General features: G+C 40.2%; 2 long non-coding RNA genes across 2 annotated transcripts in view; both read left to right on the plus strand.

Annotated features, from left to right (window-relative positions):
• Window positions 1–23,616, plus strand: part of LOC148976880 (uncharacterized) — a 115,781-nt gene that overhangs the window by 63,483 nt on the left and 28,682 nt on the right. The window lies entirely within an intron of this gene.
• On the plus strand, window positions 5,480–17,215 carry LOC120480927 (uncharacterized). Its single transcript, XR_005623196.2, has 5 exons — window positions 5,480–5,750; window positions 7,869–7,956; window positions 9,334–9,470; window positions 9,564–9,631; window positions 17,045–17,215. It is a non-coding gene; the product is annotated as an uncharacterized LOC120480927 (long non-coding RNA).

A 23,616-nucleotide genomic window follows, 5' to 3' on the forward strand; every position in this document is an offset into this window, starting at 1 on the left:
TTTCATTTTGCGTCCTCTCAGTGCACTTGTTATCATCTTTTCACTGGATTTTGCTCGTGCTCGGTCCCATAGCTCTCATGCTTTCATAACGTTAACTACAGATTTTTGAGCAGTCCATGTTTGAGCTCTCCAGCTGAGCTCTCTGTCGAGAAAGCAATAGTTTTGAGGCAAACCGCTCAAGCCATTGATAAAGCTGCCATGCCATTGCGTGGGCACTATGAAATAAAACGCTTTCATTCATTTATTACATGGACTCTCCGTACACGCAAGGTGGTCTCTCGCTCGCTTTCCCTCTCTGCCGAGTACGTGCAGCCGTGTGTGAACGCGCGATACGCGGTTTGGAGCACAACCTCTGTCTCGTATGCACGCTCGCTCTAGATTCCGGGAGATTTTAACTAATTTGCGGTAATACAAGCTGATCACGACATGAGTTGCTCAACAGGTTGAAAGATAAACTCATCTTTCAGGCATTTGACCGACCGGGCTTCAGCTCAGCGTGAGAAATCAGGGGTGTGTGAGCGCCTGAAACTAATCAAATGCGGATGTCGTATGACGGCCAATGCGTGAGGCAGCTTGTATCCAGGAACACTTTAAGGTTGTGTTTATATATTTTAAACCACTGAATCGCTATAAAATCGTGATTAATTCGATTCTTAGCCTTTTAAATCGATTATTCACGTAAATAAACGATCCACGATTCAAAATACATGTTTCAGGATCGATGCATATGCATCGCCAGGATTTATAATCGATGCATCGAGAAAACGAGTGAATCGTTACACCCCTAGTCTGTGAACAGCTGCCATGTGTATATGCACTTAGACTGCACACTGAAGGCTTCAATCTTCACACGGGTCAGAATACCACGCACAGAATGCTCAAATGAAAGTTTAACAGCACACTATTGCAGTTTCACTACAATTCACAAACTGAACCCATGCAGCAATGCATATAATAACCCCTTTAAAACGTGCCCGGTCTAGAGAGATTTCTGATGTGGTTGTCCACCGGAAAAGAGCTCAGTTACGCATAGGCAAACCGGTCATCTTTAAAAACTCAATTCAAACAAAACTTTTTTTAATGTTTCAAATGACCTGTGCAAATCTAGTGCCTAGTTCTCCCTAAGAAGTGCTCTTTCCGCCTGCTACCTTGTCAACGTGACTGATATCCTGTAAAGCCTAGACTTCTGGGAATTGTGTAAAGCCAACTAATCACATTGGATCTTGCTGTTTTGCCATATTGTGTACAATACACAACGGACTGTCCATGAGCCGCTTGTTAATTGTCATTTGGATGGTTGATTTATTTTATTTTTTTAATTCTAAAAAATATAAAATATAAATATTCTCTTATGTACACTGTAAAAATAATATTTTCATGATTTGTAATCACAACAAGTCAACTTAGATCATTTATGTAGTTCAGATAACATAATATTTTGAGTTTCTGATGATTAAATCAATCTCCTTCATTGTATTAACTCAATTTTTCCATTTCAATGAACTTCAAATTTTAAGGCAACCAGAATACTTTTTTTTTTTTTAAGTTAAACCAACAATATTTTTTTAGAGTGTACTTTTTGATCCGTTAAATAACGAGTAGCTTGTAAAGCTACGTATTAATTGTGATTTTGTGTACAGATGGAGTTGTGATCATCCACAGGTTCCGGTTCCCGTCATCATTAGCAGGTCTGTGTCAGCCAGCGGCCCAGAGGGAGTTCAGAGAGGACCTGAGTTGTGAGATGAGGTGAAAGCCGCCCATATTCCCACAGTGACGGTACAGTCTGTTCACATTATCAGGTTACAGAATCCATGGCAACATGGGACATATTGGCATTCTGGGATTAAGCAAGACCAGCCTTGCTCAATCTTTTTCCTTTCTCCTTTCTTTACACACACTATTGTTTAAAATGTTGTAAACAGTCTCAATGCTTACCAAGGCTGCATTTATTTGATCAAAACTACTAAAAACAGTAATATTGTGAAATAATATTACTGTAATATATATATATAATATAAGAAAAGAAATATATGTATATAAATATATGTATATATATTTGCTGTATTATTACTATAATATATATATATAAATCACTGCTGTATTTCAGCCAGTCTCAAGCATGTGGTCCACTTTTAGGACGGTGACGATTTCTGATATTTCTGAATTGGTGACCAGAATGAAGCCATCTACCTGTTCTTCAGACGTCATTCCTTTCAGATTATTCAAAAAAGTTTTTGATGAAATTGGCCCTTGTGTAACTAAAATGGTTAACCTCTCGCTGTCTACTGGCGTTTTTCCAGATGCTTTTAAGCATGCTATAGTGGAACCATTACTAAAAAAGGCAGGTCTGGACCCGTCGGATTTGAATAGTTTTCGGCCTATTTCTAAGCTCCCGTTTTTATCCAAGCTCATTGAGAAGGTAGTCTGCGAACAGTTAACATTTTACCTGGAGAATAGTAACATCTATGAGCCATTCCAGTCCGGTTTTCGTAAACAACACTCTACCGAAACGGCCTTACTGAAAGTGTCAAATGACATTATGATGTCTGCTGATTCTGGAAAACACACTGTTCTAGTTCTCTTGGATCTGTCTTCAGCCTTTGACACCGTCGACCACCAGGTTTTGCTGAAAAGATTAAAGGATCAAGTAGGGCTGTCAGGGTCAGTTCTGCAGTGGTTTACCTCATATTTATCTGGGCGTAGTTTCAGTGTTACAGCTAACCAAATAAGGTCTGGGTCTGCAGACTTGCTCTGTGGAGTCCCTCAAGGCTCCGTTCTGGGCCCTGTTTTATTTTTGTTGTATTTGATCCCTTTAGGAAAGATCATACAAAGGTTCAATGATGTTTCTTTTCACCTATTTGCCGATGATATCCAACTTTACTGCTGCTTCAAACCATCAGAGATCTGTAAGTTAAACTCCTTGCTTCTTTGTCTTGTGGAAATTAAAAATTGGCTAAGTGAAAACTCCCTGCAGTTAAATGCAGACAAGACAGAAACATTGATCATTGCCCCTGAGGATGTAATCCCTGGGATTAAACAATACTTGGGTGATCTAGGCCAGTCTGCTAAGCCAAGTCTTAGAAATTTGGGAGTTATCCTTGACAAAGACATGTCGTTAGTGCAGCACTGCAAGCAGCTGACGAGAAACTGCTTCTTTCAATTAAGGAAAATCTCGAAACTTAGAAATATGGTTTCAAGAAATGATTTGGAGCTTATCATTCATGCCTTTGTGTCTTCGCGTTTAGATTATTGTAATAGTCTATTTTTATGCCTAAACCAGAAGGAGCTCTCTCGACTGCAATTAGTCCAAAACTCTGCAGCCAGAATTTTAACACGCACAAATAGGAGGTCTCACATATCCCCAATCCTAAAAGAACTTCATTGGTTACCAGTGTCTTATAGGATAAATTTTAAAATTTTGGTTTTAGTTTTCAGAGCTTTACATGGCCAGGCTCCCCCTTATATTAGTGACCTAATTCAGCGTTATGCCCCTGTACGTGCTCTGAGGTCTGTGGATCAGAACCTGCTGACGGTTCCACGCACTCGCTACCGTACTAGAGGTGACCGATCTTTTCAGGCAGTTGCCCCCAGGTTATGGAATGACCTTCCACCGTCTATGCGCTCCTCTGATTCTGTTGATGTGTTTAAATGCAGACTTAAGACACATTTATTTGTTCAGGCTTTCAATTAGCTACCTGTGGGTTGATATGATCATGTACTGTTTATGTTTTTATTATGTGTATTTTATGATATAAATTGTTTTTGTTGTAAAGCACTTTGTGGCCCTATACCTGTGAAAGGTGCTATATAAATAAACTTTTACTTACTTACTTACTTACTTACTTAATAATGCTATTTGAATATATTGTACAATGTAATTTATTCCTGTGATCAAAGCTGAATTCTCAGCATCATTACTCAGGCCACATTTATACATAGTCGGGTATTTAGAGAAATGAATCTTTTTCACCCCCCATTTTCAATTATAATATCGTACAGACAACATTTTTTTCAAAAATGTACATAATACGTCGTTGAGCGTCATCATAACTAACCAAACTGGGTTAGTTTACCATCATAACCAAACTGGGCGCTCACATGACGTTAAGCATTTCATGCCGCATAATGTGACGTTTGAGAACCCAAAACCCTGTTTTTCCCAGTTTACACGATAACACTTGCCTGGATGCCAGCCCGAACTCCGCCCACAACATTTTTTGGTCGGGAAGTTCGGTCTGGACTCGATCCATTGAGGAGTAATTATGATCGGGCCAATCAGATTGCCAGGGCGGGCTTTATACGATGATGGACAGATGATCTGCAGGGACGTAATCATCACGTTATCAAAGAGCGCTTAACTGGTTTCCCTCAGAGATGACTGCAGCTGGAGAATTGAGATGTATAGATTCTGCTGTTGCGTCTGTTTTTAAAATTAATCGACAGCACATTCATTTGAATAGACATCAAGGCATTTGTCGATCGGAAAGATATTCGGCAAAAGTGTAACTTATCAGCTGGCTCTGACGGTCGCTAAGTTAAGAAGATGGGACGTAATGAAAAGCATGTGGTCGTTGTGGTTTCTCCTTTGGTCGCACTCATGAAGGACCAAGTGAAAGAAACACACGTTATTTTACTTCTAAAATAAGTAAGTTCTGTTGTTGACAACTATGCTATATGCAAAGTATTTGACTTACTGCGTTGCTCTGATTGGTTGTAGGTCTGTCCGACTATCCAATTGAGTGCAGAGGGTTTTTTTTTCCCTGGTTCGGTTAAGACACGCCTCATATTCAAAGCCCTACGGAGCGGTCTCAGACCAGAATATGAGTATGACGAAGTCAGGCTACGGTAACACATTACCGGCGGTATCAGAAATCTCCACTTTGGCCAGAGTTTTTAGAAATAATAATTTTCTGTGATCAAAACTGGGTTTTCGTGTAAATGAGCGGCCAAACCGCAGGGAAATATCTGCATCTTCCCTTCATATAAACGGGGCATCAGAGTCACATGATCCTGTTTTTTTAAAGATGGGATAGTTCCCCAAAAAATGAAAGTTTTACTTATCAAGTTGTTCCAAACCCACAAAAGAAGATATTTGGAAGAGTGTTGGTGACCGAACAGCCATTGACTTCCATAGTAAGGAAAAAAATACCATGGAAGTCAATGGCTGCCGTCAACTTCCTGGTTACCCACATTCTTCACAATATCTTTTTGTGTTCAACGGAAGAAAGAAACTTGGAATAACAGAATTTTTATTTTTAGGTGATCTATCTCTTTAGGAGATGTTTTTAGAGTGAGCCACCCGTAGCAACACACTAAAAACAGAATACTTGCATAGCAACACCCCGGCAACCGACTGGAATGCCTGGTGGTTACGTTTGCATGCGCATTCTACACTATGCTTCATCCCACTGTGATTGTGCGTGTGTTTTCTCTTTTCATTGGTTGATACTGATTGCTCATTAGAGGCTGGATGGCTTTTAATTAAAAAGCAATTTCGTGTGTGTGTCTTAAACTAATTAGGAGCGGCAATTACCCCAAACTGTGACTGCGTCCTCCTACCGGCCACAGGAACAATGGACTGTCTGTCAGCGTTGGTGTTGCCCAAGCATAACAGATGTGTGTGGACACACTAGACAATGGCATGGCTGGATAAGTGGGTTCCTGATCTCAGAGGCGGAGGCGGGGGGGAGGACGGCAGCTTGTGTCCGAGACCAGGGAGAACTCCACAGGACCAGCACAGAGCCGGATCCGTAATACACTCTCTCTCTCACACACACACACACACACACACACACTCAGACCTGTCACGGCCCCTGTGGAGACAGACCCTGCTGATCGGCTGCTAATGGACATCTGCCATAAATGCCTCGCACCCGTCGCTCTGATGAGACGGAGATTAGTGTCTCTCGTAGACGCACGTCCGCTCACCTCACACAAACAAAGCAAACTGTCAAGAAATGATGCGAAATCCACTCGGCTAAGTGGAAAATCCCCTGTATGAAGTAACACGCAGTCCACGAGGAAGGACGGATCAGCCGAGATACGTGTCAGTCCATCTGAACCGGGGCCAATTTTCAAATTAGCACTGATTTCTCCCTGGACAAGAGCCCGCATCTCTTTGAGTTTGCTGCTTTATAGCTTTTATCTTGGGAGGCTCAGTAGTTGACTTTGAAAATGATAAAAGTTGCGAATTATGTTAAAGTGCTGTGCTGTTTTTAAACGTGTAATTTCTTTAGCATTACTAGATAGGCAAAATTGTGATTGTTTTCAATCACGTCTTCCTTTGGTCAGACCAACAGACCAAAACACACGCCAGTGGTTAAAGTTTAAACAAGCAGAACCATGTTTTGGTTACGCTTTTTGGAGGAATTGACCTTAAAATCAACTTATAGTTGCATATAAAACTCAAGCAGGCAGTGTTATTAGTATTTATTTATATATTTTAGTTTGAGTAATTTTGATATGTGCTTTCGTCATTTATATATTTCTATTTAGCTTGAATTTATTTTACAACTTATTGTATGTTTTAGTTATTTGCCAAGGCATTTATAAAAAAATTGAAGTCCCTCTGTAGTCAATAATTTTATCCCTTAACACCAAAATTATGTATTTAAATTAGGGCTGTCAAACGATTAATCGCGATTAATCGCATCCAAAATAAAAGTTTGTGTTTACGTAATATATGTGGGTGCACTGTGTATAATTATTTTGTATATGCACACATGCTTGTATATATTTAAGAAATATTTTCATGTATATACTGTATATATATATATAATTTATATTATATATAAATATATATATTTTATTTATAAATAATATTTTTTTCTTAAATATAATTTATATTATATATAAATATAAATATTTTATATATAAATAATATTTTTTTCCTAAATATACATGCATGTGTGTGTATTTATATATATAAAATAATTATACACAGTGCACCCACATATATTATGTAAACACAAACTTTTATTTTGGATGCGATTAATTGTTTGACAGCCCTAATTTAAATGTTTTTCCTTGAAAATGTATGTCTTCATTTCTCAAAATAGCTTGAATGTAACTCTGTCTACACCCTTGCCTCATTTAATATACGCAGTTCTATGAATATGCAAATGAGCCCCGCCTCCACTCACTCACTCAGCTCAGAGATCCACTCGCTGACGTTCACACGTTGACCTGTGATTGGTTACAAGGAAGTTTGTGACGTCAAAAACACCAGGGATTTCAAACCGTGTTTTTTTTCACAGCAGTATTAAGGAGAAAATACTCAGCAATGCTGTCGACTTATCAATTTACACACGGTAATGCATATTAAAAACACCACATAGACATATAAACAACATTAAAACCTTCATTTTCACCACAGGTGGATATTTTAAGTTCAAAGGTTTTCATTTAATATTTATATTTAATTTTATTTCAGCTACTTTTCAATAATTAGTTATAAAATTAACAATTATATATATATATATATATCAATTGGACCCATTATTCTTGACAAAACGCACATGTAAAATGCTGTGCAGAGACCCAAATGAATCATTGAATCATTTCTTTGAATCAGTTCATTAAGCACCATAATCGCTTAAATGAATTGGCCCTCCCAGGACACCATTTGAGAGAAGGGCATGCGTTTGACTGTTGCTTCAGGTTGCATTATGTTTATGCAACATAAAAACAAAGCCTTTTGTCACACTACACACCTCATTTATTCCTGGAAAGCTCCACTTTCCACGTTTAAAACAGCTGGGCTGCTATTACTCCACTGCACTAAGTTAAGTAGTGTGTCTGATTGAGTTATTCCCTCATGCTGGAGTTCAGAGATTGCGCTGAATTGTCTGGTGTGTGTTTGCTGTCAGGAACAGCATGGCGGCGTGTCGTAGAGCATGTTGGAATGGCGTGTGAGGACATGTTGGTGAAGAAGGCAGCTGGAGGAGAAACCATCAGGTGCTGGAGGAGGAACCTGTGTGTGTGTGTGGCTCTGACTCGCTGGAGGAGGAACCTGTGTGTGTGTGTGTGTGTGTGTGTGTGGCTCTGACTCGCTGGCACCTTCAGCCACAGGAATCCCCTCATGTGAACAACTCATTATTCACTTTTGTCCTGTCTTTGTCTCTGTGGCTGAAGCTGTCAAACTTGTCATTGCCAGTGGAGCGCTGTTATTCCTCTGGGACTCTCTCTCTCTCTCTCTCTCTTTCTCTCTCTCGGTTGGAAATGAAATCACAGCGATGTGAAATGGATTCGCTGTTGCCCGTTCCTGGTTCACTGAAGGAGATGCTCGTACTCCAGTAATTTTTAATCAGCACAAAAGCCTGTGAGAGTTATATTCAGACGGATGCTCTGCAAATGCTTTGTGTTTCTTCCGGTTCTGCATTTTGTGTGACTAAACATCAGATTCGTGGTTACTAGCAGCATTTATTCATTTTGGTTTATACACGTACATTTTTCTAACATTTCAGGTTCTGTAAATGAACGTTTGTTGATGTAGTGTGCGCAAACACGGCAATGAATAATAATATATACACTAATATTCAAAGGTTTGAGGTCAGTAGAGTTTTTGTTTTTCAAATAATTAAAAAAATGGATGCATTAAATTTATCCTTTTTCAAATGAATGCTTAATTTTTATTCATCAATTAATCCACAGTAAAAGCAGCGCATTGATAATTATAATAAATGTTTCTTGAGCAGCAAATCATCATATTCGAGTGATTAATGATATAATGTGACACTGAAGACTGGAGTAATGATACTGAAAATACAGCTTTAATCACAGGAATAAATTACAGTTTACAATATATTCGCATAGGAAAAAGTTATTTTAAATTAAAATAATATTTTTTTATTTTTGCAGATTTTTTTTTATAACAGTATTCTAAATTTTGCTGTATTTTTGATTAAATAAACACAGCATTATTTATGACTTAGACTTATTTCTATTTACAATAATGCAGACTTATTTCAAAAACAAATGTTTATTGATTAGCATTGACCTATATTAAATTTAGTTTGTCATGTAGTATTTGTATTTTGCCAAAAAAAAATGCGGTCTTCATTTGTAGTTCATGATACCCAATACATAACTATTGTTAAGAAATTAAATCAAATTAAAACCTAAAAGAAACGTTGTTATGTCAAGGATGCTCAGATTTTGTCAGTGATCATATATGTACATGCATTAGCAAAGATGGTTTTGGGCTGAAGAACTGAATATGTTTTAAATGTATAATCTTTTAATCTGGTGAATGCTGCTGGTCTGGTGTGGCGTAATTCAATAAGTCTGTGTTTCTTTTGTACCTGATCTGTCTTCTGTCTCTTCTCTTCACAGATATCCTGAGTGCTGTTTCTCCCGGTTTGATGAATTGTCTCGTCTTTCTTCTAGCGAGAGCTGAGCGCAGAGATCTCCACACACTCCGTGCTCTGGGGGTCATCGGAGGTCATCACACATCTGAGGTCACACTGAAGGTCTTTCTTCATCCAGGACTGATATTCAAAAGCTTTTTTTTTTCTGTGTATTTTTCCAAAATGGAGTGAAAAATAATGACTGTTTTCGTACAGGTTTCCTGAACACTTTCCCCTCGGTGAAGAAACCGATAACCCCGCCTAATCTCACACCAGTGGTTGAGGTAATGTTAATGATTTGACTGTTATTAATTCTTTTAATTTATTTATTTGGTTACACTTTATTTTAAGGTGGCGTAGTTACATGCTTCAATAAATATGAGTAATAATGATTTTCATTACACAAGAGTAGATTTTATAAACTTCAGTCGGCATTGGTTTCATCTCACATTTTAGTATCGGCTTAGCTAATAGTACCTAATATTTCTTTCTTTCTTTCTTTCTTTCTTTCTTTCTTCCACCCTCTGTTCCTCCTTCCCTTCATTACTTCCTTCATTCCTTCCTTCCTCCATTCCTCCCTTTCTTTCTTTCTTTTTTTTCCTCCCTTCATTCCTTTCTCCCTCTGTTCCTCCCTCCATTCGTTCGTTCGTTCCTTCCTCCCCCTCAGTTCCTTCCTTCCTCCCTCCCTCCATTCCTTCCTTCCTCCCTCTTTTCCTCCCTCCATTCCTTCCTTTCTTCCTTCCTCCCTTCTTTCCTTCCTTCCTTCCTTCCTTCCTCCATTTCTTCCTTCCTTCCTCCATTTCTTCCTTCCTTCCTTCTTCCCTTCCTTCCTCCATTCCTTCCTTCCTCCCTCCATTCCTTCCTTCATTTCTTCCTTCCTTCCTTCCTCCATTTCTTCCTTCCTTCCTCCATTTCTTCCTTCCTTCCTTCTTCCCTCCCTCCCTCCTTTCCTTCCTTCCTTCCTCCATTCCTTCCTTCCTCCCTCCATTTCTTCCTTCCTTCCTTCCTTCCTCCATTTTTTTCTTCCTTCCTTTCTTCCTCCATTTCCTCCTTCCTTCCTTCCTCCTTCCCTCCCTCTGTCCTTCCTTCCTTCCTCCCTCCCTCCATTCCTTCCTCCCTCTTTTCCTTCCTCCATTTCTTCCTTCCTTCTTTCTTTCCTTCCTTCCTCCATATCTTCCTTCCTTTCTTCCTTACTTCCTTCTACCCTCCTTCCCTCCATTTCTTCCTTCCTCCCTCTTTTCCTCCCTCCATTCCTTCCTTCCTCCCTCTTTTCCTTCCTCCCTTCCTCCATTTCTTCCTTCCTTCCTCCATTTTTTCTTTCCTTCCTTCCTTCCTCCCTCCATTCCTTCCTTCCTCCATTTCTTCCTTCCTTCCTTCCTCCATTTCTTTCTTCCTTCCTTTCTTCCTCCATTTCCTCCTTCCTTCCTTCCTCCCTCCCTCCCTCTATTTCTTCCTTCATCCCTCTTTTCCTTCCTTCCTTCCTTCCTCCCTCCCTCCATTCCTTCCTTCCTCCCTCTTTTCCTCGCTCCCTCCATTCCTTCCTTCCTTTCTTCCTTCCTTCCTTCCTTCCTCCATTTCTTCCTTCCTTCCTTCTTTCCTTCCGTCCTTCCTCCATTTCTTCCTTCCTTCCTCCATTTCTTTCTTCCTCCATTTCCTCCTTCCTTCCTTCCTTCCTCCCTCCCTCCCTCCATTTCTTCCTTCATCCCTCTTTTCCTCCCTCCCTCCCTCCCTCCCTCTGTCCTTCCTCCCTCCCTCCATTCCTTCCTTCCTCCCTCTTTTCCTTGCTCCATTCCTTCCTTTCTTCCTTCCTTCATTCCTTCCTTCCTCCATTTCTTCCTTCCTTCCTTCCTTCTTTCCTTCCGTCCTTCCTCCATTTCTTCCTTCCTTCCTCCATTTCTTTCTTCCTTCCTTTCTTCCTCCATTTCTTCCTTCCTTCCTTCTTTCCTTCCTTCCTTCCTTCCTCCCTCCATTCCTTCCTTCATCCCTCTTTTCATCCCTTCCTCCCTCCCTCCCTCTGTCCTTCCTCCCTCCCTCCATTCCTTCCTTCCTCCCTCTTTTCCTTGCTCCATTCCTTCCTTTCTTCCTTCCTTCATTCCTTCCTTCCTCCATTTCTTCCTTCCTTCCTTCTTTCCTTCCGTCCTTCCTCCATTTCTTCCTTCCTTCCTCCATTTCTTCCTTCCTTCCTTCCTCCATTCCTTCCTTCCTCCCTCCATTCCTTCCTTCATCCCTCTTTTCATCCCTTCCTCCCTCCCTCCCTCCCTCTGTCCTTCCTTCCTTCCTTCCTCCATTTCTTCCTTCCTTCCTCCATTCCTTCGTTCCTTCCCTCCATCCATCATGCATGGTCTCTCTGTCTTGACATGCCAAAAACGAATGCTTATTTTGAACCGGAACTGATTAATCATTAATAGCATGTGCATTACGCCTCTTTCCATAGTTCAAAGGCTCGTGAAACGACTGTGTGTGAGAGAGCGTTCCTCACCTCATGCACCTTAGCATGTTTACTCTGAGTGGAATTTGTTAGTCTCTGTCTCTCTCTCCACACGTGGCTGGGTAAAGAGGATTAAAGTGATGCAGCGCTGCATCTGTCTGTCCTCCAGCTTGCAGCTTTCAGTCCCCAAGCTTTGATGTGTTAAATGGCGCGTCTTCAGTGTGTGTGTGTGTGTGTGTGTGTGTGTGTGTCGACCTGAAAGGCAGGGGAGAGCAGAGAGGATGTAGAAATGCATGTGAAGAAATGAATCATGGGTCTAATGGAGCGCACAGCCTGTGTAAACCATTAAAGTTCCCTCAGCGCTTGACAAATGTAGAATATCATCAGCCTGGCAGATAGAAGGATTAGCCGTGTTTTTTTTTCCGTTCATTTGTGTTTCCATTTGAATTAATCAGCATTCAGGAGAGGTTCGTTTGCTCAATTAATCTTTCTGTATGTCTGTTTACTCATTCATTGGCTCTGTGGCGTCTTACTGCAACACAAAGCAACAGGCGTTCTGATCGCCGATAGCATTCAGCTCAAGCCGAGGCTGCTTAATTCGCACTTGTAATTTGTGTTCACAAATCGCCATTGATCGCGACCCTAGCATATAAATCTACTGGTATTGTTATTAAAATGAGCGCTGTTCTCTCTGCTCTCATTGCAATGACAAGAAACAAAAGAAAGCAAACAAAAAACTAAAGGAAACAAAAGGTCAAACAAAAGGTTGTGGGCTTATTCTTTTAACATTTCTATGTAATGATAGCGTCCAACGGCCGTGACACTAAGTAGTCTACTTGGGAATTACAAGTATACTAAAATATGCCATGTAAATATTGTGTTAAATGAAGTTAAATTAGTATCTCTCAAAATAAGGTATATGGATAATAATACCTAATTATTTTTCTAATAACTTTTGCCCAACACATTGATATACAACGAAAGAGGGTCGCAAGCCTTAGCCTACAATTACCTGAGAGATTTGGATCAGTAATTACCCACACCACCCTAACAACCACCCAGCAACGGCCTAGAAACCATTTAGAACACATTGGCAACTGCCTAGCAACACCCTAAACACCACCCAGAATAATGTAGAGAACAGCATGCAGAAATCTGTAGAATCAGAACACATTAACATCTACTTATCAACATCCAAGCAACACCTTAGCGACCACCTAGCAACATCCAAACAACAACCCTTGCAACAGCTAAACCACTCGGAACATCTTAGCAATTGCTTAGCAACTGCCCAGAAAAGAAACCACTCAGAATGCGTTAGAAACTGCCTAGCAACCAGTCAGAACACCCTAGCAACACCCTAGCAACCTACCAGAAATTGAGAGGAATACCCAGTCAGAACACCCTCTGCAAACCACCCTGTAAACATTAGTAAGGCCCTAGAAACCACTCAGAATACCTTGGTAACACTTTAGTAGTACCCTAGCAACACCAAAGTAACCACTTAGAATGATTAGCAATGGATTTAACGAATGCAGGGGAAATTATTAGTCAGATTTCACGGCAAGGACCACTTACCTTTTTTTCGGAAAATGTAAAAATGTAGTGTTTTAGGTTTTGTTGTTCCTGTAAAGGCCCCATTGTTATACAGTACACTTGGCATAAATAGACCTGAAGAAACCGCGGAGGCCCCTTAAACATTCGGCCCGGCCCTCCTCACAAGGTTTCAGCTCCTCAACCGGGTTTAAACAACATTGTTTCTGGGCCTGTAAAGAATACATAGTGTCTGCCCGGGGGTGAAAAGGCTGGGCGGCGGGCAGATCAGGGAGGGGGCCGAGTCTTTATTAACCCTAGAGTGGCCAGCTAATGTGATTGAAGAGGTGCCACCTGGCTGTGTGTGTGTGCGTGTACAGTCAGCTGCCGTAGATTGGGGAGGACCAGGTGCTGAGATTCGGCTCTCCTAATTGTTGCCATGTAACAGCGCGCTTGACTGCACTATGAGGCTTGAGGCGAGAGGATTAGAGCAACGAAAGACGCTGTTGCTGACACAGAAGTCCATTTTCTTTCTTTCTTTCTTTCAAAATCCCCCGCCCCACCCCCTATCCTCCACAATCCCGGCACTCCTCCCAAGAAAGACCGAGGGATGAGGGCGGACGGACAGAGGGAGAGAAGCCGGCCGTATTGTTTAATACACTGGAGGTGGAGACCTGGAGTGGATTTTGAGAAAGCGAGATATTGGCTCCATCTGTTTACGAGCTTGATGACTCTGAAACTCATCGGAGACTGAGTACTTCACCTCATTAAAATACAGTCGACTGTAAATCTCTGAACCTGGAGACGAATGAAAAAACGCTAAATTGGAGATATTGATGCTCCAAAAAAGTCTGGAATCAAAACTTGAATATTTTACTATGAATTCAAACATTTCGAAACCAGATTATTGTATATATACACAATTATTACTGCATGTCAGGAATCGTTAATTTTAACGCTTTCTTCGTTATTTAATACTCACGAACAATATAAAATAACATTGAACTCTTTCCCCGCCAGTGTTTGTTAATAAACTTGGCAGTCGCCGCCTGAACATGCGATATGTCAAAATAAAGAACAAAGCCTCTGCTTTAAAACAACAAAAACAACAACATAATGTTTCATTCATGCTTTTTTATAAATTCTTGAATGTGGGTAAGTTTCACGAATACTCTGAATTTTTTCGCATTCGAAAGTCGCATTTCTTTTTTCATAGACTATAACGTATATAAAGGCTAGATAGTCTCACGGCGGAGTATTTATCGTCATCACCGGCGGCCATCTTGTCACAGACAGGCTTTCTGGCGGGCTCTGTGGTATCTGATGTAAGAAATACTCTTATCTCGTTGAAATCTTGACGGATTTACAAACGGTTTGGTTTCTCACAAACGTCATTAACGTGGCTATAATTCTAGATGATTATTTACTTATACACTTATTATTCATAAGTATGCAGTATCATAACTACATCTCTGCCGTTTATAACAAACCAGACCGTTTGAAAATCGGTAGAAAATTGAGCAAGTTATGGTGATTTAAAAAGTACATGCACCATTAAAACAATGTTTCCAGTGAGCGAGCTGCCTGTGACAAGATGGCCGCCAGGCGCTGACGTCGACCTCCATTGGCCAGCAGCGTGGACGAGATATAGCCTTTATATGGATATCTATGTAAGCAATGCTTTGATTGCTTGTTTTTTGCTTCTTCTTCACCTGTGTTTTGATCATGAGATTCAGTACTCTTTCAGAAGATGCGTAATAGCGCCCTCTACTGTATATAAGTGGAAACACGGAAAGTCGTAAAATTCCGTCAATGGCGCGGAAAGTGTTAATAGCTGGGTTTCAGTCACGATTATGATGACACGCAAAATTCAAATGGAGGGCAGGGAGTGAAGAGCGCAATAAGTCCGTACTGTACTACTTTACACGCTATTACAAGAGAAAGATATAAACAAAAAATCAAACTTGTTGGACGTGATCCTTACATTATGAAGGGGAGCGATTTTTCAACTGAATTTTGATTTTCCTGCCATCAAGGCGGTAGATATCAGCAACTACCTCGTCTTACAGACATACTTTGACTTTACAAAGTTCGGAAACTGGTTCGTTACACGAACATAGCCACTTAAGTTGTATTAACTCACCTTTAACAAAGTGATCACTGCACATACGAACATTTTCCCATTCGGCTCCCCCTGACCACAGACGTAGGTTTGCAAGCGAGTTTTTCGGTCAATTTCTTGCATTTCCCCCCTTTTGAACAACAAATTTTGGTAAACTCTTCGTGGTTTGATCGATTTAAATAACCATTAACGACGCAAAACAGGCATTTTGAGTTTGTTATAGTGCTTTCTAAATGCAGCAGATCACTTCCTGCCCTCCATTTGCATTTCGCGCCATGGCAACGCAGTGGCGTGACGTCATATGAAAACAAGCTTTTTTTTACCCCAACCAACATATGTTATGATGTGCATAGAAGTATTTGTAACAGTGTTGTAGTCGAGACCACCTCACTCGAGTCCGAGTTGAGACCAAGACCAGAGAGAGTCGAGTCCGAGTCAAGACCGAGACCAGTGAGGGTTGATTACCTAATTTACTTTTATTTACTTAGAGAAATCCTTTTTTTATTTTACTGAATTTACTTAGAGTTTAAAAAATATGATCAGTTTAGGGTAAAAAGGCCACATAGTAGGTGGTGTTAAAAGTAATTTTATTACAATTTGTCATGCGCAGTTGCGCACTAGAAAATCACCAATCACTGGGCGTGTCAATCAATTTAAAGAGATATTTTATTAACATACATTAATAATCATGAAAAATATTTTGAATTGAACTCGAGTGGACTCGGGAATAAGTCCGAGTCCTAAAAAAAAAATGTTCGAGTACGAGTCAATTCCGAGTCCAAATGCACACGAGTCCATGACAAGACCAAGACCATTAAAATATGGTCTCGAGACCGAGTCCGAGACGAGTCCGAGTCTCGAGTACTACAACACTGATTTGTAATGTATTTTTTGTGTGTTGCATTGCGAATGCACTTAAAGGCCATCTGCATCCATGTGTGTAAGTGGTGCGAACACCGTGCTCAGTGCTGTAATGTCTGCGGCCCTCTAGAGATCTCCGTCTGAGAGTGACAACCCCCGTCTCAGCAAACACGCAGCGCTTTTACTAGTTAACCCACCCTCACCCCCCTGGCCTCGGGAGACTCCGTCAAAGCCCGTGGAGAGACGCGAGTCAACCTCTCCTCTGTCCTTTCAAGCTCGTTACAACTCGTGTTTAATGCAACGCTGCTCTTAGAAGCGTTCGTCTAATTGTTCGCCATTGTGTTTAACCCATCTGAGCCTCTGACAGCACTCAACAATTGGAAACGCAGTCGCAGCGTAGCAGTTGTCAGCACGAGCGTGCTAATTTGAATATGCAGCGAACGGGGGGCTTTCAGAGCGAGACAGAGAGGGAGGCCATATTGAGAGCCGCCATCTGTGTCCGTGTCGCTCTGTGCGGCCAAAGGAGGGACATCCCATATGTCACAAGAAGCCCCGCTGGGGATAGCGCTCTTGTTGCTGTTTGTTGTTGTTATTTATTTACAAAAGGCCTTAGGAATGAAAAAATCGAGCTGGGTTTGCTGTGCCAGGTCCGAAGGGGCGATAATCTGGCATCGTTAGGTCCATCTAACGAGCAGACTCCATGTCAATTGGCCTCTGTGTGTGTGTGTGTGTGTGTGTGTTTACCATCTGCAGGATGGTATGTGCACATCTGCTGAATCACTGTGGTCCATTGGGCGTTGGGCCGACGTGGGACCATGTGGTGCGGTGGCAGAGACGGTCCCCTGAGCTTTCAGCGACAGGCCTGGGCTGCTGACATCACAGACCCACCTCTACATCCACTGACATCATGGATAGGCACTCAACTAGAAATAAAGGTGACATGTTAGCCTCAGGCTGATTTCACACTAAGTTTGGATTTTGGTTGGTGTGCAAGCTGTTTTACAAACTCAAATGCACATCACCCTTTTAGCTGTATCTGGAGCGGGGTTTCCTCAACCTTTTCAGTCTTATCTATCACATGTTTCCATGGTTCTGGGGGGCAACCATAGAGAAACTACAGTAGACCTAAAAGGAACTATGAATACATACTATTCAGGGATAGTTCTGACATCATTTAATCACAGTCATGTTGTTCCTAACCTGTTTGACTTTATCTTCTGCAGAACACAAAAGATGTCTGTTTTGTTTTGTTTTTGTCCATACACTGACTGAACTTCAATGGGATCCAATGTTTTGTGTCTTTTCCGAAATGGTCATGCAGGTTTGGATCTACATAAATCAGTGGTGTCCAATCCTGCTCCTCACTTGTCCTGAATAATGAGACTATTGTCTATTTAGGGCTGCTTTACAGCAGAATTAGTCTCACATTTGAAGAGGTTTGCATCGTTCATTTTATTATTTACGTTTATTACTGTGAAGCTCCTTTGAAACAATCTGCATTGCATTAAGTGCATATTAGCACCTAAAATGTACATATTAGCACCTGAAATGTACATATTAGCACCTAAAATGTACATATTAGCATCTGAAATGGACATATTAGCACCTGAAATGTACATATTAGGATCTAAAATGCTAATATTAGCACATGAAATGTAGATATTAGCACCTGAAATGTACATATTAGCACCTAAAATGTAAATATTAGCACCTGAAATGTACATATCAGCCCCTAAAATGTACATATTAGCACCTAAAATGTTAATATTAGCACTTGAAATGTACATATTAGCACCTGAAATGAACATATTAGCACTTAAAATGTAAATAATAGCACCTGAAATGTACATATTAGCACCTAAAATGTACATATTAGTATCTGAAATGGACATATTAGCACTTGAAATGTACATATTAGGATCTAAAATGCTAATACTAGCACATGAAATGTACATATTAGCACCTGAAATGTACATATCACCCCCTAAAATGTACATATTAGCACCTAAAATGTTAATATTAGCACCTGAAATGTACATATTAGCACTTAAAATGTAAATAATAGCACCTGAAATGTACATATTAGCACCTAAAATGTTAATATTAGCACCTGAAATGTACATATTAGCACTTAAAATGTAAATAATAGCACCTGAAATGTACATATTAGCACCTAAAATGTACATATTAGCATCTGAAATTGACATATTAGCACCTAAAATGTAAATATTAGCACCTGAAATGTACATATTAGCACCTGAAATGTACATATTAGCACTTAAAATGTAAATAATAGCACCTGAAATATACATATTAGCAACTAAAATGTAAATATTAGCACCTGAAATGTACATATTAGCACATAAAATGTACATATTAGACCTGAAACGGACAAATGAACTTTTGAAAAGGTACAGCCCCAGTGACCGCTTTTGTACCTTTTTTCTGAGAGTGTTACAGGTCACCTGACGTAGATGGCACCGTATGTTTGGACAGAAGACGATACAGAGTTTTTTATTACACTCATAAAAGACAAAAGAATTATAAGAATACCGGATTCTAAACCACAAAAATAAATACCACAATCAAGAGCTTGAAGCAGATATGAGGGAGAAACACCTCATGTGCCCTTCCCAAGTATAAGGATCTTTCCTTGCCATTAATGCTTGGATAACATGCCTACGTCTCCTTTGATTAGAAATAATGGTTTGTGCGGTGGCTGTGTTATTCTTAAACCCACCAAATCCATCGCCATGATTTTTGTAAAGACTTATCTATAGAGAAAAAAAAAAATGTTTCAGTCACATAACATCGGTTAATGAAAACGCCGGGTTTTTTTGCAACCCAAAAATCTGTGCAAATATGTTGTAGAAAAAGCGGCTGCAGACTTCAGCTCCAACCCCATTTTTTTTAAACAGTCAGACATACAAAACAACATAGAAGTGAAATAAAAGTGTAAATGTATAGGAGTGTGAGTGTGGGTATGTGTATGTATGCGTAAACAAAGTACCATCACCACCTCCAACCCCAATTGAACACACCTGAACCTGCTAATCAAGGTCTTCAGGCATACTGGAAACTTCCAGGCAGGTGTTTTGACTGATGTCAGAGCTATACTGACAGGTTTGGAGACTCCTGGCTGACATAAATAATGAGAGAATTTTGATTTTGGGTTAACTACCCCTTTAAGGTGTACTTGGTTGTAATACCAAAATCCTTCCTGAAACCTGCTTAAGTACCGCTTAAGTTAGGAATCGCTGGTCAAAGGGATGATTAATGTGGTTTGCAACCAGTTTGTGCTTTTGATGACATAATTTGCCTGTTTTAGTGTAATGCACTCATTGCATCTATTTCAGGATGCTTGTTATAGTTAAACCAAAGAGACAAAAGCATGGGATTCAGTTGTCTCCCGTTACCTAGTTACAGTGGTAAACACCTGCTGCTGGTGCTCAACAATGGCACTCACATCACATGTTGATGACACAAGGGTACCACAATGACCAAATAATATAGTGGGGAAAAACACCTGGAGTGACCAAAAATGGTGGAATTGGTCTCGAGAATCAGATCAAGCATCTCCACCTCTTTTACCTCACGTCTTTTCCACATTACGGAGCGAACGTTCTGGGAAATGGACTCATCCCTTACTGTAAGAGAATGCCCCATAGGCTCAATTAACCTGCCAGCACAGCGCTCTCTTCCCCCTGTGTTAATTAGATGGCTCCAGTGCCTGCCAGAACAGCGCTGAGACGTCGCTGGGCAAGAACTGGGCCGCGGGACACTCCCCTCCCACAGATGCACACTGAGGTCATCTCTAAAGCAGGAATGGGAACTAATCCTGATTCCAGCTCAAATCCAGATGCATCCCATTTCAAGGTAATGATTCTCTTCTTATGGGTTGTTTTAACCCTACATTTGGGTCAAACATGGACAAACCCAAATGTTGGGTTAAAAATTTCATTTAAAGGGATAGTTCACTTTGAAATTAATTTTTGGGATGGTTTTGCTTACCTCAAGGGCATCCAAGATCCGCAGTAGTTTTACTTTTGATATTTTTAGGTCAAACCGTTCTTGTCTATCAGTCATATAATGGAGGTCTATGGTCACCACCTCAAAGACCGTGCACAGAGAAGTCCAAATTAAACATGATTTAATGACTCGGAAATGGCCTAAGACACGAAACAAGCGGTTTGTGTGAGAAAACGAACAGTATTTATATAGTTTTTACCTCTTGTAACCACAGCCACATCCAAGTGATCTAAAGGGTGTGGCGGAAGTGATCTCTCACGCAGTTGAAAAAAAAAAATCAACGTTGTCTATTGATAATATCCAAATCGTCTTCTATTGTGATTTCCTGAATATATAAATATGTTTAGATCTTCACAGTGAAGGGTAACACTTCCGAAATCTCGGTGTAAACAATGAGTGACGTGAGAGATCACTTCCGGCGTCAGATTAAGTGCCCTCGCCGTCAGATCACTTGGACTTGGCTGTATTTACAAGAGGTAAAAACGATATAAATCTGTTCGTTTTCTCACACAAACCGCTCGTTTCGTGTCTTAGGCCATTTCCGAGTCATTAAATCATGTTTAATTTGGACTTCTCTGTGCATGCTCTTTGAGGTGGTGACCATAGACCTCCATTATATGACTGACAGACAACAACGGTTTGACCTGAAAACATCAAAATTGAAACTACTGCGGAAACAAAGACACCTACATCTTGGATGCCCTTGAGGTAAGATAAAACATACCAAAAATTAATTTCAAAGTGTACTATCCCTTTAAACATTTAACCCAATGGCTGAGTCTGTCCATATTTGACCCAAAGATGTGTTAAAAAACCCAGCATTTAGCCTGATCTGGACCTTTGAGGAACTAATATGCACTCTGTATTGGGTAAATAAGGAACAAAAGTGTTTTCTGAGAGTGCACTGGAATCCATTCAACTTTGCAAACACTTTCTCCTGGTCATTCACGAGAAAGAAAATGAGTCCTACGGTTTTGAGGTGTCATGTATTAAGGTACGTGCTCAAAACATCTTTCCCTGACTAATGCGGTGTCCATGTCAGATTTATTTAGCCCGAATCTGATTACTCACGAGTGTAATTACTTTAACAGCATTCATTTTCCTCGACACACTCACCCTCGTACTGACGCATCGTGGACTTCCTCGCTGTTGGGGCTAGCCGTAAACTGATCTATACCGGACCCGAAATGCATATGAAAATGTAATTAGTGCGCTTATTTTGAGTAATGGAGATGGGATTGGATTAGCAGGCTCTGATTCCTTCCTCATCATGATTTTCTTGTCCGCTTTTAGCACCTTGTTAAGAAGCGGGAGCTGATGAGGTTAATTGGAGTCTTTCAGCACGGCTTTAATGACTTGAAGGGGCAAATCTCGCGACTGGCAGAACGCGTGGCACGTCCGCACAGACCCAATTCTCACAGGCTTGGATCTTGTGATTGGCTGAATGTCAACAAGGCAATTATCCGCAGGGATTCAGGTCGGCCCAGTTGAGGAGCGCCAGGGAAGGGCGTCTTGATCCGTTGAGGTTAATTAGCTGACCTCATCCAGTGGAGGATACCTTGTGAATGTAGCTGGGCTTAGCACATTGTTGCAGTTGGGATGATGATGATGATGATCATGATTTATTTGTCCTCGAGAGGAAATTTGTTTCCGCCATAGCATGTTGTACTCCTTTTCTCTGAGCCCTGACCTTCTTTGCTATAAGTGTGTCTGTTTTTTTGTTAAAAGCTGCGTCTTTGTATTCTGAATGCTGTCCCTCTTAAACGATCACACATCTATTATAGATTGGTAGGGTCTTGGGTCTGGTCAACACACCCACTCTAGACCACATTGAATGTCAGAGTAGACCGTTGCTGACCCTTCATGACCCCCGCGAACGTTAAGTCATCCATCTCCAAAAGGACAGACAATAAGAAGTGAACAAGGGCGTTCCTTCACTTAAATATGTTCAATAGTAATGGATAATGAATGCATTGATTTGCGCTGTCCATGGCACTTTGAAACGTTACACGCATGCTTAGTGTATTTCACTCAAACAACTAATGATGAAACTAATGTTTGGATTTAGATACTGGTCTGTTTAGTATGGAAGCTTGTTTCCGCCACTGAATAAAAAAATAAAATAAATAATTGCGACTTTTTATCTCACAATTCGGACTTTTTTTCTCACAATTGTGAGATAAAAAGTCAGAATTGCGTGATATAAAGTCGCAATTGCGAGTTATAAAGTCAGAATTGCGAGATATAAAGTCAGAATTGCGAGATATAAAGTCAGAATTGCGTGATATAAAGTCGCAATTGCGAGATAAAAAGTCAGAATTGCGAGATATAAAGTCGCAATTGCGAGTTATAAAGTCAGAATTGCGAGATAAAAAGTCAGAATTGCGTGATATAAAGTCGCAATTGCGAGTTATAAAGTCAGAATTGCGAGACATAAAGTCAGAATTGCGTGATATAAAGTCGCAAAGCGAGTTATAAAGTCAGAATTGCGTGATATAAAGTCGCAATTGCGAGTTATAAAGTCAGAATTGCATGATATAAAGTCAGAATTGTGAGATTTAAACTATTCTGATGGGGGAAAAAAAATTGGCCTAATAAGTCGCAATTGCGAGTTTATATCTCACAATTCTGAGAAAAGATGTCAGAATTTCGACATATAAACTCGCAATTATGTGTTATAAAGTCAGAATTGCGAGATGTAAACTCGCAATTGTGAGAAAAAAAGTCACACTTCTGTCTTTTTTTCTCAGAATTGCGACTTTATATCACACAATTCTGACTTTATATCTCGCAATTCTGACTTTATATCTCGCAATTCTGACTTTATAACACACAATTCTGACTTTATAACTCGCAATTGCGACTTTATATCATGCAATTCTGAGAAATAAAGTCAGAATTGTGAGATATAAACTCGCAATTGTGAGAAAAAAAGTCAGAATTGTGAGAAAAAAAGTCAGAATTGTAAGATAAAAAGTCACAATTCTTTATTATATTTTTTATTCAATGGCGGAAACAAGCTTCCATAGTTTAGGATCATTAATTTTGTTGAGTCAAAATTATACTAAATTTTGAGACTTAGGCTTGAGGGGCGGAGCTTCAGATTCTAGAGAGCATTTGACAGTCCCTCCAGGATTTCACGATTTTTGCGATCAAAAAGACTGATTTTGTGGTGGTAATTTCCAAAAATTTGTGAAAAAAATTGTGATTTATAGATAACATTTACCATAATAGTTTGATTGGACAGAAAATCTGATTAGAAGCTGAAGTGGATGTCATCAACATCATCGATCCAT

This window comes from Pimephales promelas, chromosome 13 (genome assembly GCF_988280905.1).
Source record: "Pimephales promelas chromosome 13, fPimPro1.hap1.1, whole genome shotgun sequence".
Lineage (NCBI taxonomy): Eukaryota > Metazoa > Chordata > Actinopteri > Cypriniformes > Leuciscidae > Pimephales > Pimephales promelas.